At 33.9% G+C, this 19,856-nt stretch overlaps 2 protein-coding genes and 1 long non-coding RNA gene across 11 annotated transcripts in view; 2 read left to right on the top strand and 1 right to left on the bottom strand.

Annotated features, from left to right (window-relative positions):
• The window catches only part of lepr (leptin receptor), an 847,758-nt gene that overhangs the window by 381,799 nt on the left and 446,103 nt on the right, over window positions 1-19,856 (top strand). The window lies entirely within an intron of this gene.
• pde4ba (phosphodiesterase 4B, cAMP-specific a) overlaps window positions 1-19,856 on the top strand; it is a 338,467-nt gene that overhangs the window by 289,576 nt on the left and 29,035 nt on the right. The gene's annotated exons all lie outside the window — the stretch shown is intronic.
• On the bottom strand, window positions 1,797-6,658 carry LOC147843543 (uncharacterized). The gene is made up of 3 exons (XR_015493784.1): window positions 6,378-6,658; window positions 6,112-6,282; window positions 1,797-3,565 (listed from the first exon to the last, which is right to left on the bottom strand). It is a non-coding gene; the product is annotated as an uncharacterized LOC147843543 (long non-coding RNA).

Raw genomic sequence — 19,856 nt, 5'->3', positions numbered from 1 at the left:
CACGTTCCCCACTGCTATCCAAAAACAAGCTCTTAAAAGCATCTGAGTGCAATGAAATGGCATGTCATTGAATGTTTCTTTTATTTCCCAACAGACAAACAATCCACCCACCCACTTTTGTAAACAGAAAATGATGTAATTAGTCTTTACTGTAATTCAAAATTTTCTTATCTGTCACAACCTGACAAAAGCATTTGTCTAATGTAGCCAGAACCTCTCAATGTTTTGTTTGTTTGTTTGTTTGTTTGTTTGTTTGTTTTATTATTTATCTTGGTTTGTTTTGGTTTGGTTAGTTGTGTTTTGTTTTTATTTTTAATTTTTTTGTTTTTTACAAGATTAATAATTTTAGTAATCAAATGGTTTGTTGTTGTTGTTGTTCAACTTACCTTAAAGAATGTTTTTGTTTGTTTGTTTGTTGTTTTTCTTTCTTCTTTGGGAAATCCACCCCTTTCCTAGTGTCAGATCAATAGAAACATTTTATTATTTTGTTTATTATAATAATAATAATAATAATAATAATAATTATTATTATTATTATTATTATTATTATTATTATTATTATTATTATTATTTGGTTTGTTTTTGTTAAAGCTTTATTTGTACAACAAGCATTATTGTACATTTTACAAGATAATAATAATAATAATAATAATAATAATAATAATAATTATTATTATTATTATTATTATTATTATTATAATAATAATAATAATAATAATAATAATAATAATAATAATAATAATTATTATTATTATTATTATTATTATTATTATTATTATTATTATTATTATTATTAGGGGATGGGGTGTGTTTACTTTTTTTTCTTTGTTTTCTTATTTTCTTTCTTTTAAATATATATTTTGGGAATCCAACACTTTCCCAGCAGCCAGATCCACCCAAGCGTGGTGCCAGGAAGCTCTGGTCAAGGGCACCTTGACCAGTGTGCAATTAATTCTAATCTAAAAATGATACCAGTGTGCGATTCACCCTGAAAGAGCCATCAAACAAGGGTTGCCGTGGTGATAATATCCTGCCTTTGCTCTATTCCAGTACTGTATCTAGATACAGTGGCAGTTCCAGTCACAGGACTAGTCAGGGTGAACAATTTTAGTCTCTTGTGCTTATTTGTGCGGCACTTGCTGAGCAGTCATTCTTGTGTCCAGTAACTATCCATTTCCTTTTCCCCTTGGGAAATTCTTTTCTCTTCAGCTCTTTTCTGTCACTTTCAGTAATGGCTGACTAGGTCTATATTTAGGTTGAATTCTTCATCTTAATGTCACTTGTTTCCAGTTTCTACTACTACTAGATACTTCAAACTGCATAGTTGCTTTGGTTTTTAGTTATTTATTTTTATTAATATTTTCTATTTATACTTTATAATCTCGCACTGGGAAAAAAAAAAGTTTTACTTTTACTTTTTTCTTTTTCTTTTTTTACTTAAGAGTTTTACTGGGGTTATTACAAAACTTTGATATTGCAATGGATTTAAATTGAGTTACTTGACAGTTAATTGAGTTAATTGGATTAATTTGTGTGTGTCTGTGTGTGTAGCATGTTTTGCATTTTGTTTTATTGATTTGTGTTATTGTTAATATTAATTTACAAGTTTCTTTGTTAAAAATGCTAAATAAATTTGTATTTTGTTCTTATTAGTTATTGTTAATATTAATTTAAAAGTGACTATTAATGTTGACCTGTTTATTCTTTTCCTTTTTTATAATCATCATATTTTGGCACAGTGAAAAACTACAAAATAAAAGTGCGTTCTTGTGCATACGTACATGAATTACACACAGGAAGGCAAGGCATGTTTATTCATTTAGCACATTTTATACACAGTGGCAATTCAAAGTGCTTTACATAAACAGGAATAAAAGAGACAAGGAACAGGAAAATAAAAACAGAGTAACAGTGATTAAAAACAGATTAAAATGTGTTAAACAGGTTTTAAAAGATTGAAAAATAAAAGAATAAAATAAATGTGTCATCTGTCGGACGTAGCACAATGCACATTCAGTAAAGGCACAGCTAAACAGATGTGTTTTAAGTCTTGATTTGAATGTGTCTAATGATGGAGCACATCTGATCATTTCTGGAAGCTGATTCCAGCAGCGAGGGGCGTAGTAGCTGAAAGTGGATTCACCCTGCTTTGACTGAACCTTTGGAATTTCTAGCTTATATGATCCTAAAGATCTGAGTGATCTGTTAGGTTTGTATTCAGTGGGCATATGTATTGAGGTCCTTGGTCATTTAGTGATTTATATACAAGTAAAAATACATTAAAATCTATACTGAATTTAACTGGAAGCCAGTGTAAAGACCTGAGGACAGGTGTGATGTGCTCTGATTTTCTAGTTCTGGTTAGAATCTTGGCAGCAGCATTCTGGATGAGCTGCAACTGTCTTACTGGCTTTTTAGGAAGGTCAGTGAGGAGTCCATCACAGTAATCCACCCTGCTGCTGATAAAGGCATTAATATGTTTCTCTAAGTCTTCACTGGAAACAAAGCATCTAATTCTTGCAATGTTTTTGAGATGATAGTATGCTGATTTAGTCACTGCTTTGACAAGGCTACTGAAACTCAGCTCTGACTCCAGAATAACACCAAGATTCTTGACCTTATTTTTTATTGACCTATGGTACGCATTCACCATAAGAATCTCATCCCTGTTCCCAAATGCAAGTACTTCAATTTTCTCTTTGCTTAACTGAAGAAAGTTTTGGCTCATTCAGATGTTAATTTCATCAATGCAAACAAGCTCTCTTAATTTTGAGAACACTAGATCAAATTGCAGCTCATCTCACACTTAAAAGTTTCTTGTTTTACCATAACCCTAGAACTCTCGATGAAAACAAATCTCATCTGCTCATGTTTTTTTCTTTTTTTTTTCTCTCACTGTCAGTCTGAACAGGCTTCAGATGCATGAGGTTGAAATGTGCTGGGAAGGTTTTCTGGGAAATCCTTCAACCTGTCGTCCTCCCTGCTCTTTTAAGCTGAGGTTATTGAATGTGTGTGCAGGTTGTTCACGTGCCACACGTTCAAGCTTAACCCAAAACTCCAGCTTTGATCCGCGATGCTTACGTCAATAGCAATCTATTCATGCAGAACCTGAATCGGTTGCATTTTCTGCTTTTGCTAACAAAGTAGAAAGATCAGAGCGAGAGCTCCTCTAAATCTGATTTTGCGTCAGAGCTCGAGGAACGGCTCGCTTGTTTGGGCTTAATGGTTTAGATCTGGATTGACAGGCTGAAATGTGATCTTCGATGAAAATGTTGTGTGCAGCATGAAGTTATTTCCTTGGCACAGGTTTTGTTGGCTAATGATTTTAGAGTTAGCGTCCCGACAAAACATTCAAACTCCCCATCTGGCATTATCTGGCAGGGGTGTTGTTGGAGCTTGTTTTCACTGGAAGTCACAATGGTGGGCTTTATAGTGGTCCACCCTTGGGAGCTGCAACCTGCGTCAGTGTCATCGTCACGGCTGTTGGGGTCAGGATTCAGAATGGCACGAGATGCATTGGCTCACGTGTAAATCTGCAGGTTCAGTTCATGCATGAGTGGAAATCCTGCAAAATGAAAGGGGTCTTTGGAAAACTTGGCGGCCGCAAAAATGTTTTGGCTAATTTCTCGGTTAGCTGGAGGCGTAAGCTCAGATTTCCCTCTCATATCAACAAGAAACTGAATACATTATTTATTCTTTATGATGTTTTTTTTTTCCTTTCTCTCTATTGATTTTCTAGTGATATGTGAATAAAGTTCAGCTTAAAGGAAAACAAGAGAGTTTGAGAAGGTCTTTATGAGAGGTGAAGGTATTATGAACAAGCTCGAACAATGAGCTTTGTGTTTCCTCTCGCATGCTCATTTGCCACAGGAAAGACCATAAGAAGTCATTTTATGATTATGAGTAGGAAGTAACACAGACTCTTCCTGTTTGTTTTGCACGGATATGCAAAAACATGTGTACCTGGTTATGTCTGTTGTTTTGCATCTGTTTTACGATGCAGGATTCATACATTAGAATGTGCGTCATCACATATTTCTGAATTGTGTTCTGTTAACACCTTGCAGTGTTGCTTTGCATGTGGTTTGAGACCGCACTCTGCAAATGTTTGCTTATTTTATTAGATTTTTATGTAACATTGTTAACTTTAAATGCAGTCTTGGTTATACATTAAAAAGTATCTTTTCTAAAACAGACTATTAACTGTTCTTCAATTAATATTGTATTGTATCTGCTTAGCATAGTCTCATTAAAGCATATAAAAAGAAGTAAATGTTTTTTGTTGTTGTTTTAATACTACTTATGTTTACTCATTATTGATTATTAAAATATATTATATTAAATATATTAAATATTTATAATATTATATATACATATAAATATATATATATATATATATATATATATATATATATATATATATATATGTATATAAATATATATATATATGTATATATATATATATATATATATATATATATATATATATATATATAAACATGAACCATGCAAAAACATTTGATGCAATATATACAAAAACATCTGAGAATAACTAGTATTAAATATTTTGAATGTATAACACAAAATTACTCCAAACTTTTATATAACAACAAAAAACATATTACTCAGAGGATTTTGAATTAAATAAATAAATATATAAATAAACAAAAAAATAAATACAAAAAGTGATCAGTGTTTTATGCTGCATTAGTGTGTTAATAGGTGTGCATAATCATGTTTTTTGGCAGTTATAAAAGTGTGTGAGATATGGAAAAAGGGCTAAACCTGTTTTACAAAACCTTTTTAAAAATATAATGGCTAATGAACAAAAAATATAATAATAACAAACAGATAATATATATTAATTATAAACTATAATCATTATCATTGACAACTAAAGCAGCTTTACAAAACTGGGTCCAAAATGACCTGAGTGCATAAATTTGCATTGGATATATCTACACATTTTAAAAATGATTCAAAGATGATTTCTTGGATTTACTCATTTTTTTATGTTTTTATTTTACGTTAAGTGGTTTTACGTTAATTGATGCAAGCAATTTATTTGGACTGAATTTAAACGAACAAATTGGGTTGAAAATTGCAAAATATAATTAGTTTGTTTAAATTCATCGTAAGGCTGTGCGATTTCTGGAAAACAATATCTAATTGCGAAATGTTCTTTTTTGACAGATATTGCGATTTCGATTTGATTTACAATTTATTTTGTAGTCAAGCTTCAGCTCAATAATCTGTATTGTAACTTCTTACTGCTAAAATGCAGTGAGTGTTAGTTTAAAAAAAAGGCTGAAAAGACATTAACTTCAACATTTATTCAAATGTTTTTAAATATTCAGAAATTAAACACTAATTTTTCTCTAGAGCAAGCAGTAAGTTCAAATAAAATTACCTTACCTTTCTGTAAACAAGTTCAACTCAAATTAGGAGTGTAGCTTATTATAAAAACAAAATAATAATTATAATAAAAATACAGAGCACTCAGCAAACTAACATAACTCATAAGAGGCAGATTGAAACGTTTTGATTGGGCAGAACAAAAGTGTGCTCACTTAATTTTCTAGTAAGACTGTCACACACAGACGGCAGTCTCACATTTGCTCTGGGTTGGGGAAATTAAATAATACATATATTCCATATCGCAGCCTCTCACGATTAGCTATTCGCAATGTTTCAAACTGCAATTGCGATTCAATTAATCGCACAGCCCAAATTCAACGCATATAAATAGTTTTATGCAAAAACAATTTTGCATAAATTATTTTTTCTCAGGGTAGTTAGTTAGTATGTAAATAAATAAGTAAATGTATAATTAAACAAACAAACTAAATAACTGACTAAATTGGGGAACATAACTAAGTCTTGCAGAGTTTTACTCCATTTCTAAAAATATTTAGTGTATTTTTCTGGTCAAAACAGTCCTGATTGTGTCATGAGTTTTAAATCTTAAAATAAATCTAAAAACAAAATATGAATAATATCAAATATTTACTATTTTGCACTCTTAATTTGTCACTAAACAAATTCATATTTAAAAAGAAATCCCCTGTCCCTAGTTTGTCTCAAACATTATACATGCATCAACATATCTACCAAAACCTCTTTGACCAGATTCGTTCCAGAAGAGGAACTGCAGACTTCGAAAAAGCCCTTTTTTCGAAAACAGCACGGTGCTTCTGGTCGAATGATTTCCATTCATCATCTACCTCAGACTGGAGTGCCATAGCAACAGCTCTAGCAACAGCCCACCCAAACCAGCCAGGCCTGGCAATAAAGTGGGAAAACGTCAAGCGAATGAAAGCCTTTGAGGCTGGAAGACCACGATGGGTCAGTGATATTTAAGTACACCACATCCTTACCTCGGTAAGGGCCTTGTAGTGAAGCAGTAGAGTCTGGAGCCCGGTTTCTCTCGAGCCTTGTGTGTGTGTGTATGTGTGTGTGTACATGACCGTATCTGCATTTGTCTTGGGCATTTGAGCACTAGCTGACTGAACTGATGTGTGTTTGTGTGAAATGTGTGCATGTCATCACAGCCTGACTGCCTGACTGATGTCTAGAGTGTGTGTTGATTCAGTGTGTGAAAGTGTGGAATGCCACACTCTCCTCCCAAAGCCCCTGGTCCACTGCTGCCTGCCAAACTGGCCTCAGATCCCTGCCCCGCGCCGTGTTTATACATCCAAGACCCCTAGAGACGACGTGACATCATCAATAATATTTTCAAACACCTCTGGTCTCTAGCGAGGGGCGTGTTTTCTTTTGCACATAGGGGATTGTTGGAGTTTTGTAACGCGCTAAGTGCGTCACGACCGTATGGGTTGTGTATTGATGGATTGATATCTTAGCTGATGGCATTTATGATTTTTTTATTTAGGTTGTTAACAGCAGCTGGATTCACTTTGAACTCTTATATTCAACTCGCATTGTTCCACTATGTAAGAATTATGGTATGAGCGATAAGAACAGGCCTCCTGGCTGCCATAGTCTAAAGACAAGCGTTTTCAAATGCCTATATAAATGTTAGGTACGCTTAACCATTGACGTCAGCTTGGATTGTTCACATGCTCGTTTTGAAGGACTATTATGGATCTTTGGAGACACAGTGCCCCTAAACTGTTCTGACATATCTCTAGAGCATAACAAACTCTTATGCTCTCTAAGGAATATTACATAACTCTGCATTCCCTATCAGTTTACTTCAAATTGAATGTGTTGTACTTTTATAGAAGCTTTAAAAAATGTTTTTTACCAAAGTACAAGGTATTTTTTACAAATTTCATTGTGTATGTGTTTACAATTTGTTGGTGAATGTTGACATATATTGTAGAAACTGCAATTAAGTTGAACTAAATAATGTGTAATATGTATATAACATATATAATACTCATGTATTTAATTACATGTACAGTGCTTGGCATATACGAGTACACCCTTCACAAATCTATCACACAATATTATATTTGTGCATATATAGTTGAAGTCAGAATTATTAGCCTCCAAATCTGGAGCTTATCTAACAAAATAATTTAAGATGACGTTCCCAAAACTAATACACCCAAATTTATGTTACAGAAAAATGTTAAATACAAATTTAAAAAGAGGAAAAATCAAAAGAAACGATAAATTGAAAAAAAATGTTGAAATTTTGGAGGTTGTAATTTGTTTTTGCTATATTTTGCTTGAATTTATTTGCATTATCTTTCTATTTCTAAATATATTTGGTGACTAAAATAGTATTTTAATAAATATATCTGTTTAATAATCTGTTTTTTTTAAATGCACCAAAATAAATTGCTTAAAGTTAACTTAGTTTATTTTAACTTTACAATTTGTTTTATTTTAAATAGAAATGTATTAAAACTGTAATGTTTGTGTACAACGATTACTACTACTACTACTACTACTAATAATAATAATAATGATAATAATAATGATAATAATAATAATAATAATAATAATAATAATAAATATACTGTTTAGATATAAGAATATAATATAGATTTACAATTGTAATTGTCAAATATATTAGAAATGAGTATAATGTGTTGTGAACTAATGATATTATTAAATGGTATTAAGTATGCAAATATGATTTGCATAAAATGTTTTGTGGGTGGCATCTGTGTTCTGAAAGTAATTTTGGTTCTGCTTTGCATGCCTCATGCTGCATTTTTTTTTTTTTTAATCAGTGACCAGTACATTCTCATGGACAGTTATATAAGAAATAATAACAGTAATAAGCAATATTACATTTTGGCATATTGGTAGTTAATTTGTATGAATTTGAATGACCTCATTTGCATGTTTAATGTGATCTGTTTACCTCCTACTGATGATTTAGAGGTAAAGGATTTTTTGTTTTTGTTTTTCTGTAAAAAAATCTGTTTTTCTAAAAATCATCTTTCTGCTATCTGAAAATGTATAAGGCACAGAAAATGGGAAAAACTTTGGAGTTTTAAAAACTTCATACGATACTCAGAGATCTACAGGATTAGCAGTGAAGTTAAAAAAAGAAAGATGTGACATCAAAACATCACTGTGAATAAGAAAGCTGGGATTTTTCAGCATATGACAATGATGTTTATTGGGATTAACTAAACATTTTTCAAAAGTGTTTGACGTACACAACATAGATTCAAAGCGTATCGCTTGAGACTCTGACGCACATGGGTTTGTTATTGTAGGGACACATATTATTACAGAGACTAATTTGAATTTTTGATACCACAAAACATGGTGCTTAGACAAATAAACTGTGACTGGTCGCTTGTCCTGTCAGTCATACGGCCTTCTGGGCGGTCCTTCCACAATTAAGCTTTCGATGGAGTCCAGACCCTCTGCCGTTAGTCTCAGTTTCACATAAGAACTGGGTGGGCAAAGACTTTAAACAGGGATCCTTTGGTCATGAAATGTGTAAATATAAAAACATTTCTTGACTAGGAAACTAAAAAAGTCATTGACAATGCTTTGAAATGATGTAGTACAGAATTACTGTACATACATTTTATTGTAATTGACTTTGAATTTTTTCACTGGCTGCAAATTCTTTGAAAATAATAGATTTTACTAAACTTTAGCATTACTTTAGGTCTTTATTTAGTGTTTTTTTTTTCATCTTTTATTTAGTCATTGGTTACTGTTATGCAGAAAGATGTATTTATTTCCTTAAATTTTGCTGGTCTTTTTTATTATAGCTTTTTTATATATTGCTGGTCTTAAATTATTTACTGCAGGTCTTGAGTAGAATCAGTTGATGTGTTTACCAGACCTGGCTTGCTGATTTTCATATAATTTGCCTGTAATAATATAACCATTTCATTTTGTTTCTGCAGTTGTGTAGAGTTTAGTGCACCTCGAAAGCTTTTTATCTTCATGACTTTAGTGTCTTTACAAGTCGAAGCCCAGTACCTCAAGCCAATAGGAACAAGAGGTCAATGCTTGAAAAACACTCTGCTATCTTTACTCACAGGGCTTAAGTGACAAAGATGGAGATATAAAGGGTCAGAGACTCTGTCAAGTGTTGGAGCCAGCTAGAATGAATTAGATTTTTTAAGCAAAGTCTTTTTGACAATTTATAGGCTTTCAAATCTCAAATGAAAAAGATTCACTCATCTAATGTTTTCAATGCACACAAACAGGCACACACTCTTTTTTTGTGTGTTATATCGATTCCAGCAGCCGGCTTTATTCAGACAGCAGTGTTGATTAATGTGTAGACAAATCTGGGATGAGTGATTTTGGATGAGAAGAACAGATGTGAGTGCAGAGAAGTCTGTCTCGGGTTTTCACATTGGCTCTGCTGTGGTGCAGTGTTTGAAGGCTGGGAGCAAGCACCCTGCTAACTATTTGAGTTATGCCATTGACGTCAGCACAGCCATAAAGCAGACAAACTGCCCTTCCCCAACCAACAACCCTGCCAAATGGCCTGCATGTCTTCAAATAAGCTCAAAGAGAGAGAAAGAGTTAGGAGTAGATGCTTTTGTTTGGGTATTTTAATCAGATTTAAATCTCCCGTGGACAGTTGGGGAAAACAGTCTTCGCTTATTTAAAAGAACCGAGATGAAAATGACATTGCTGGCTCGAGGTTTTATTTCCTTCTCAGAATTTTCAGAATGGGGAAATAAATCACAAATACAAACATGTGTGAGTCAACTTAGTGGAAGTTGTTTATGTCGATGCAGGTGAACTAACTGGTTTGGTTGTTGGACTTTTGTCTTTTTAACAATCATTCCACATCCATTTATGAGAAACGTTCACTTGATGCATCACATCAGGCAGCGTGTTGTTATTCTCCTCATAGCTTGATTAAAGGATTAGTTCAGCCGAAAGAATATTTTTTCATTCATTACGCACACCCATATTTTTACAACCTCACGTGAATAATGCTTTTCAAAACACACAAACACATACTCACAAAAGATTCTCAAATTCCTCATTGTTTTGATATTCTGTTCTAAACTAGACAGAAATCTCAGGTTGGCACAGACCCTGCCAGATCTAACATTTGCAGACACACTTACATGTGCATGTGGTTTATGAGGACTCTCCATAGGTGTATTGTTTTTTTATACTGTAAAAACCTATTATATGGCCTTACCCTACCACTTAACCCAACCCTTACAGCAAACTTATGGCAAATTTTGAATGTCAAAAGATTATATCATTATGTATAATTTTTAGGTTGTGAGTTATGACACAGGGCATGTCCTTGTAAACCACCTTAACAGTGTAATATTGCACTTGGGTCATACCCGTGTCACTTTTTTACATGCTTCATTCGCATATTGTTAGTGTAGATTTATTTTATAACATGATTGTCACCAAAGTGTACATGAAAGATATTAATTTTAAATATTATTAATTTAAAATCTGTTCAAATGTTTTCTGAGACTGAGGATTATTTTTTCTTGGGGTCTTTATATTCACTGCCATTACGCTCGATTCACACTGCGTTTCAACGTCAACACTTAATAGAGGGCGTGTCTGAAGTTGAAATTAGTCAGCAATCGGCTACTATCTGAGCTGGTGTATTTGCATACGATCTGATTGGCTGATGCTTCCGTCGATGCTTAAAGTTGAGAAAGTCCCAACTTCTGCTGCGAGCAACGCCACTAAACGGCACAGATGGATCCACAATGCAGTTCAGCTACGCCTGACGTGACCCATTCAAAGTGAATGGGAAGTCTTGATGCTGACTCCACGTGTGATTACTTAGGCAGGCTGATAATAACAAATGTGGCATAAGAATGTAAAAGTAGTTATAACTTCCAGAGTCATAAACAATTATTATTGTTAAGTGTAAACTTCTCTCATAACATATTTCCTTTTTTTTAGATACGGTTGCATGATATGCCTGAACTAATGCTGTTTGATTTACATTTCATAGTATTTACTTTTATGGATTAGGGTTTTGGGCAACACAGTGGATCAGTGTCGCTTTACAGAAAGAAGGTCGCTGGGTCTAGTCCCCGCTGGGTCAGTTGGCATTTCTTTGTGGAGTTTGCATGTTCTCCCTGGTTTGCTCCGTTTTTTCCCACAATGAACATGTGGTATAGGGGAATTGATTAAACTAAATTGGCCGTAGTGTTCGTGTGTAAATGAGTGAGTGAGTGTGTTTGAAGATTTCCCATTACTGGGTTGCAGCTGGAAGGGCATCCTCTACATATGCTGGATAAGGCGGTTCATTCTGCTGTGGTGACCCCTGATGAATAAAAAGACTAAGCCGAAGGAAATTGAATGAATGATATAGGGTTTGTTTTATCTTGAACAATTATAAATACACAAACATGTGAAAAATGCCATGAATTTCATAAAAATGCTTTTACAGGATGTCCGCTGGGTGTTAAGAAGTCTTAAAATAGATTTCAAAAAGACTATTTTAGGCCTTAAGAAGTCCTAAATTTACTGAAACTATGCTTTGTAGGTCTTAAACAGGTTTTGAACATCATTTTAAGCCGGTCTTAATTTTCCTATGTACATGTAAAGCTACCCAATCAGGCCAAGACCATCTCAAATTTAAAAATAATAATTTAAAAAAATTCATCATTTATTAATTTTTCTTCAACTTAGACCCTAATTATTAGGGGTCGCCACAGTGGAATGAACCACCATCTATTCCGGCATATGTTTTATACAGCAGATGCCCTTCCAGCCACAACCCAGTACTGGGAAACACACGTACACTCTTGCATTCACACACATACTCGTACACATACTGCCAGCTTAGCTTATCTAATTTACTTACAGCGCATGTCTGTTTTGGACTGTGGGGGAAACCGGAGCACCCTGAGGAAACTCATGCAAACGCATAGAGAACATACAAACTCGAACCAGCGACCTTCTTGCTGTGAGGCAACAGTGCTAACCCCTGAGCCACCGTGCAACCCCAAACTTTTGTCAAAGGTCTATTAACTCTATTGACCAATGTACTGTAGTTTCATTATCTTACATCCTTGCATCAATTACTAATTTATTGGAGAGTAAAGTTTAGACGGGAAAGTGAGGGGAGCAGAGAGAGAGTGGAGCAGGATCGGAAAAGGACATCAAGCACTCAGGTTGCCGTGAGCACCTCAGTGCTGTATATCAGCACACTTAACCAAAAGGCTATTGGCATCAGCGCGAAAATAATTGTTTAAAGGTTCTTCATGTATTTATCTTATGCATTCGCTACCTGGTGAGGACACTAAACTGAATAGTCTGTTGTGCATAAATTTAGTTTATTATAGTTTTAAAAAAATGTCTTGTTTTATAGAAAATATGTTGAGAAAATGTAAATAAACTATTCTTTGCCTGTTTTGACACAATATTTGAAATATATGGCTAAGAAATAACTAAATTTGAAACCTTAGAGTTTAACCCTGTATAAGTAAAAATTTTATTTCATAATGGTCCTAAAAAGTTTTAAATTTGACCTGGTGAAAACATCAGAAACCCTGATATAGACTTTGGAATATGTAAGAACTTAAGTAATCTGTTGCAAGTAACAGTAAGTAGCTAAACCTTTATTTAATTGGTTAACATTATCGCATTATGGGAAATCACAGGTGATTAGGATGATATGCTATAGACATGCTCATGTCTGACTTGATCGTAAATCGTTTCATTTTCCTCTCCTGTGCACCTAACATATCCTATCCATCCTGTTTCCCTGACGATCGAAAGGAAAGAAAAACCTGAGTGGTGGTGAGCATGATGTCCGCAGGTTTGTTTTATGACCATGTGAGCTGTAAAATAGTTTTCGACTTTCAGCTGGTAATGAGTGGTCTCCTCCCAATCCCCCCTCCACCACAGTTTTTTCCACCCCAGTTCATTCATTCATATGGATTTGTTTATTGAACACAGCTGAAGTTACACGTGAACTGAAATGTTGGGTGAAATCCAAATGACATTTTTTTGTGCTTTTGAAGGGCAATGACTCCTGATTTTGTGAATTTAATGCAGCCAAAGGGAAATATTTCAGTTTTGTAAAGTTACAAAAACAATCACATTTTAATTGCAAGTCACATTCAGTTTCAGAATGAAGTATCAGTGATGTACAGTGACAAACATGAGCCCATAATACTCATCCCTTGAGGGTAGGACATCATAACGGTTACTTCAAAATTGATTTCGCCCATAATCTGGCCATGTCCCAAAAGCATTAAAAGTCCAGATGGTATCCATTAAAACCATGCTGAATTTCATCTAACATCACACATCATCATGCGCCGCTGACCCCATATTGCCTTAGGAATCTCCATTAGCTGTTCCAGTAATGGTAGGAGTGAAAGAAAAACCAAACCTGACAAAAGTTAGAGCTAATTGGGTTATGTTGGCTTCCTAGCCTATGGTAATGGGGTTGGAATGGGTCATAGAGGTACTGACAACAGCCCTATTGAGGTCTGTCAATACCCTAGACTTTGGTGGCAGGGTTCAGGCCAGGTGAAAGGACAAAGCTTTCCCTGTGTGTGTATGTTCGCTTTAACCGCCTAGGGCCTCGTGAATACAAGTTTGGATGTTGTGTGGTCGCCTACCCCCGATCCCCTCAATGAACTGACTTGACTCTTGGAATGTTACTCATCAATTCGGAGCAAATTTGGAAATTTCCAAATGCCACTGTCAACAGGGCCTTTTCAATTATGGCTGGGTGATTAATCGAAATGAAAGTGCAAACCTGATTGAGCAAGGCTGAAATCGTCATCAACAACTTGTCAGGCAAGTGCAGTTGTGTAAACAATAGCAAATCTCATCTTAAGTCCAGAAAGGCACTCTCATGTGAAATCTTTGAAAACACCCATTAAAAAGAAAACCAGGAAATACTAACAGCATTGCATTATAAACAGAAGATTTAACTGCTTTAATTGATGCAGCATGAGTAATAATCCCACAACTACGGAATCAATTTATTTCAAACACTCAACTAAAGTTATGAAGTGAGTTTGAAATAAAAACATGTTATTAAATATGGCGTTTTTACATGCAGCATTTACTACAGAGGGCTATAGGTCTTAGAGAAGCTACGCAAACAGCTGTCATTATCACAGAATGTTTATCTCAATGTTATTATCTTCTGAAAAAAAACACAATTAAGACTTATGATCTTTAAAGGTAAAGTTAAATAGTTTATAATGGATATCATCAACTTTGTTTACCAACATTCTTCAAAATCAATTTTTTATTCAGCACAATGATGAAGGTTTCAATGCTGGGGTTACAATAGAGATGTGGTCAGTATGATGCACAGATGCAAGGCGCATGCACATCTTTGTGACCAGCTTGAATCCACTACAAAGTTTATATGTTGACATCAATTATCTGCACATCGAATTTTCATTTGCATGGATTCCTATTAAACTAAATAGATTTTCATGAGTGAATCCACAACTTCAGAGCCAAATATGCAGCTTTTGTCCATGTCCACAGATGTTTTCTAGCTCAATGTGCATTCACAATTAATTTTTAACTTCATAACTGCCCTGTCTGTATAACTGCAAGCCTAATATTTTATGTTGCTGGACCTAATCATAAATGAACATTGCAACATTGGTTAGATGTCATGAGAGTATTACTAGATTGTCTCCTTACAATTTACCAACAATGCATTTGCTCCCGTGAAAGACACTCTACTTTCCTAATGTAGCTTTCCATTTACATGCCAACTTACAGTATTTTACTCTACTAAACCAAGTTTTTTTATATAGCACACTTTATACACACTGGCAATTCAAAGTGCTTTACGTAAACAGGAATAAAAGAGAGATACACATCAGAAAATAAAAACAAATAATAAAAGTGATTAAAAACTGATAAAAACAGATTAAAGTACGTTCAGTCCATCAAATGTACATGTTCCTCCATAGTTGCGCACATACAGTGTGCAGGTACGGTAATATCCCCTTCTTGTTTAGGTATTTTACAGGAAAAAAATAGAACTGAAACCTTTCAAATTCAGCCAGGCATGGATTATTACCATATTCAGTCAACAAACAAGATAATTATCTCTTTCAGATTTCACATGTTGCCTGAAGCATCTTTTAAATAGTTTATTAGTGATGGTTCATTCTTGAATGATTCTTTAATATAACTTGTGAACCGCGAGTTGTCTCAAAAAGGGATTTGTTCTTTTTGAATTTATGTCTTGAACTTTACATTTTAAGTATCTCACATTTAGACAATCTTGATGAATGTTTGTCACATGGAAGGGGAGGGGGGGTAATATTTCAAGAGGACGTCAACTGTAGTTGGAATTTAACTGTCAAGAAAATGTGCAAAAATGACCATTAAATCGATACACATTTTTTAAAATTCAATTTATTGTGTTTTTTGCATATGAACTGTCAATGATGTTCTCTAGAAATCGTGTAAAAATCAGCCAAACAGAAGAAGACTTTGAATTAGTAAACTAAAGATTTACTAATACTTGGCTACAAGTTTTACAATTGCAACATTACTTATAACCAAGAGAATTTTTAAAGGGAACCATCAAAATGAAGCGCAACCACTGCAAAGATTTAAGCCTGGGGCAAGCAGATGTATGCAGCGGTGAAGGGCAATTTAGACCATAAACGAATGAGTTCAGAATGAGGAGAAGGGTTTGGATAGCGATTGGGAAGGAGTTTCAGACCACTGTTGCTTGGTTGCTTGCGTGCCATGCTCTATCCTATAATTTCGCTCTTGGCAGCTATTTTGCCCAGCTTTAGTTCTTGATTCTAAAGCGTACCCCTCGTAAATGAGAGCGAAGTGTATTCTGGAAGAGTTCTGGAGATGGAGACAGGCAGCTTTGTGATTGAGAAAGACAGACCGAGGGGGCTGTTTTTCAACACGCAGACCTTGTAATTTGGGAGGATTTTGCCTCGTCCCTGTCTCTCTCACACCCACGCATTGAAATCGGCGCCAAGTTTGTATCACAGACCGTGTTAAACTGCAGTTGGATGCAGCTGAATTATTTTGAACTTATTCGAACCTTAATTTATTTGTGAAAGATACTTGGCCCTCAGTAAAACTCATTGCTCGTTGGCGGCCCATTTCTCTTTTGAAAATGCAGCTTCAAAGTCTCGTGCTTTGTGTGGTTTGAGATGGCCAATTCAACAAGCGCTCGTTTCAACTTGTGCGAAGGACTCCCATTCATGTGGTCTGGTCGTCTGACTGCGGTCTTTTCCAGCGCTCTACGTTTATTCAATGTGTCTGTTGTTGAAGTCTTCAGAGCCAAAACAGTGGCTTCTGCCTCCTAATGGAAAACATTTCATTCAGACCAGTGCCGGGCTTCTCAGAAATTGCCATGTTAAGACAAAACCCCCATAAAATGAAGCAGGGGAATGTCCCGTTGCATAGTTGTATGATGCTTTATGTTGCATTTAAAGTGTGTTGCATTTGTTGAGAGAGGTTCTTGCATCATAAATGAGTACAGTGTCATCTTTGTTTCACATTTGCTTAAAAAAAAAGATTATTTAGTGTCACTTTAGGCCAAGAATTGAGTGTGTTGTATTTTAAGTTTTGTTTGAGTGTTTGGAGATTGCAAAAAAAAACTTGACAGTATGTCAAAACCCATTGGCACTTTTTGTCCTCACGTGCTTAAGCATTGCTAAATAAGGTGTTGGGTAATATGTCACTGTTAGGTTCACACCGTTCTGGGTGTATACTGGCCAGCAGTATAGATATGAGTATAAATATATACTTTTATTTTTAAAATCAACAACAACAAATGAGACAAAGATTTATTTACTTGGAGTGTTAAAATAAATTGTAAGTATACATTTGTTTTGTTTTGTACTGTATCATTTGTTAACATTCCTTATAACTAGGGCCAGACGGAATCTGCGGATGTTTTTTGCAATTTCAGTAGAGAATTTTGGTAAACATCTCCACATTTCTGCAGAAGTATCATAACACTAAACCTTAATATATGAAATAAATAAAAAATACCTTTTTAACTTTAATTTTAAAAATGCAAATCCAATTAGGTTCACTTTATTTGGTAAACAAAGCAAGTCTCTCATATAATATATCTACTAAAACACAAAAAATATTACTTTACAAACTGCATTGTGCATAAATCAGATGAACATTTCCATATTATTCAATAATATTAATGTAATTAATTTAAAAACTGAATAAATATAGGTTTACACACATTTACTCAAGTAAATAAACAGAAATAATGATAGGCAAAAAATCTGCGGAAAATCTGCGGAATCCTGCGCGCACAGATTTTGTGTGGGCTTAGGGGCCAGACAGAATCTGCGGACATTTTTGCTATTTCTGTGGGGAATTTTGTAGAAAAAAAAAAATTCTGTGGATTTATGCGTAACTAAAAACTTAATATTTCAAATAAAAAATAATACCTTTTTAACTTTTATTTAATGTTTACAATGCAAATCCAATTAGATCCACATATTTGGTAAACAAAGCAAGTCTCTTATATAATATATCTACTACAAGACGGAATATATTACTTTACAAACTGTATTGTAAAGAAATCATATGAACATTTTTATATTACTATTATTATATCACAAAATATAAGTGAAATTAATTTAAAAACTGAATAAATATAAATTTACACAAAAGTAAATGCATAGACTCAATGATGAGCTAAAAATCTTTGGAAATCTGCTGAATTTCCGTGCGTGCAGATGGTTTGTGGGCCTACTTAACTGACTATATGTGCTCAGCATTAATGAGTACACCCTCTTTTGAAGATGAATATTTTTTATACATTTCTCATTGAATAAAACCATTATATTTTAGTACATTTGAACAAAGAATTTATTTAATATTAATAATAATAATAAAGATATTACTTTTTATTCATTCACTTTTTATTATTTCTCAGTGAATACAGGCAATACATTTTAGTGTGTTTAAACAAAAAGATTTATTTAACAGTTCACTCAATCATTCATTCATTTTCTTTGCGGCTTAGTCCCTTTATTAATCAGTTGTCACCACAGCGAAATGAACCACCAACTTATCCAGCATAAGTTTTTACGCAGCGGATGCCTTTCCAGCTTCACCCCAGCACTGGGAAACTCCCATACTCTCTTTAGTTCACACACCTAATCATACACTACTGCCAATTTTGTTAATTCAATTCACCTATAGTGCGAACCTGGGGAGAACATGCAAACTCCACACATAAATGACAACTGACTCAGCCAGGGCTCCAACCAGCAAACTTCTTTCCGTGAGGTGACCGCGCTACCCACCATGAATTTACTCCATGAGTTAATTATTTTACTTATTAAAATGAGACTTTGTTCACCGAACAATTTAAGGAATAGATTGATAACACATTTAAATTCAAATGAATTATTGTGAGAGCAAATTACAAACCACAAAATTTTTATTAATTTGATATTTTTTTTATGTTTTTATTGTTTTTTTCCTGTTTATTAAAATTGTATATAATATTTAACCCCAACATATTAACTTCTGATCTTAAATTGTTTTGTTGTTGTTGTTGTTGTTAGATTAGTTCTAGTTTTGGCTTTGCTACTGTCATGCTGTATATGTATAAGCGCAAGTGTATTATTGTAAAGCATATAAATGATGTTAGTTTAAAAGAGAGATTTGTGAGAGGTATACTCAATTATGCTGAGCACTAAATTACACAGTGCAAAAAAATACCATTTTTGGAAATCAACATTTTATCCATTTCTCAGTGAATATAGGCCATGAAGTTTTGAAATTGAAAGATAATAAAATTTAAATTCAAGCTAAATATTGCAAAAAACTAAATAAAACCTACAAAATTTCTACTACATTTAATTATTTTTTTGTTTCTCTAGAGTTTTCCCCCCTCTTTTTAAAAAGTAGTATTTAATATTTTTCTAAAGCATATACATTTTGGCTGTACAAGTTTTTGCACTATTTTAGTAGGTTATTGTGTCAGATAAGCTCCAGATTTGTCTTCAGTACTGACTAATCTTATTTATATGCACAAATATAATATTGTATGCCCTCTTATTAAAAATATTGATTTAAAAGATAAATTAAAAGATAAATATGCAGAGCACTGTAGATATACAATTTATTTATCCATTCTATTAAATTAAATTCTAATAAAATTCTAATGTGTTAACATTAACAATGTACTTTTGCAGCAATTCTTGTTAACATGTTCAGCATATATCACTACTCATTCATTCATCACATCTTTTCGGATTAGTCAGACTATAATCAGGGGTCATCACGGCGGAATGAACCACCAACTTATCCAGCATATATAAGCAGTGGATGCCCTTCCAGCTGCAACCCATCTCTGGAAACATCCATACACACTCACTCACACTACACTACATACACTACAGACAATTTAGCCTACCCAATTCACCTGTATCGCATGTCTTTGTAGTGTGGGGGAA

Source organism: Danio rerio, chromosome 6 (genome assembly GCF_052040795.2).
Source record: "Danio rerio strain M-AB ecotype USA chromosome 6, GRCz13ab, whole genome shotgun sequence".
Classification (NCBI taxonomy): domain Eukaryota; kingdom Metazoa; phylum Chordata; class Actinopteri; order Cypriniformes; family Danionidae; genus Danio; species Danio rerio.
The sequence above is the reverse complement of the archived record's forward strand: the minus strand, read 5'-3'. Positions and strand labels throughout refer to the sequence as shown.